At 65.6% G+C, this 483-nt stretch overlaps 1 protein-coding gene across 1 annotated transcript in view; it reads left to right on the top strand.

Annotated features, from left to right (window-relative positions):
- NADSYN1 (NAD synthetase 1) overlaps nucleotides 1-483 on the top strand; it is a 22,933-nt gene that overhangs the window by 13,477 nt on the left and 8,973 nt on the right. The gene's annotated exons all lie outside the window — the stretch shown is intronic.

Genomic DNA, 483 nt, shown 5'->3' with positions numbered 1-483 from the left:
GGATTCACTGTCCGGTCCCCGGGAGGAAGGGGCCTGGCACCTGCTGCCCTCGGCCGGGAGGACGTGGTGCTGAGGACCAGCCAGACACGGAGGGGCCGGCCCTGTGTGACCCTCGTCCGTGACACGTCCCGAAGAGGCAGGGCCAGAGAGACGGGGTGGACAGGGCGTCCTCGGGGCTGGAGGGGGAGAGGGGAGTGACAGCTGGTGGGTCCAGCGTCTCCTTTTGGGTGATGGAAAGTTCTGGAGCGAGACAGGTGGGGATTGCACAGCATGTGGACGCACCAGCTGCCACCGAGTCGTGCACTTTGTAGTGGTCGGCGTGGATTTTGTGTTGTGTGTGCTTTGCCGCATGCACACACAGGCACACCCCTCACACACGCCCCTCACGCCCACCCCAGTGCACATCCCTCATGCCCACCCCTTGTGCACACACACACCCCACACACACCCCTCGCGCACGTGCACAGAAGCCCCTCACGCCCG

Source organism: Myotis brandtii, unplaced genomic scaffold (assembly GCF_000412655.1).
Source record: "Myotis brandtii unplaced genomic scaffold, ASM41265v1 scaffold2300, whole genome shotgun sequence".
In the NCBI taxonomy this organism is placed as follows: Eukaryota; Metazoa; Chordata; class Mammalia; order Chiroptera; family Vespertilionidae; genus Myotis; species Myotis brandtii.
Note: the sequence above shows the minus strand (reverse complement) of the source record. Positions and strands in the feature narration are given on the sequence as shown.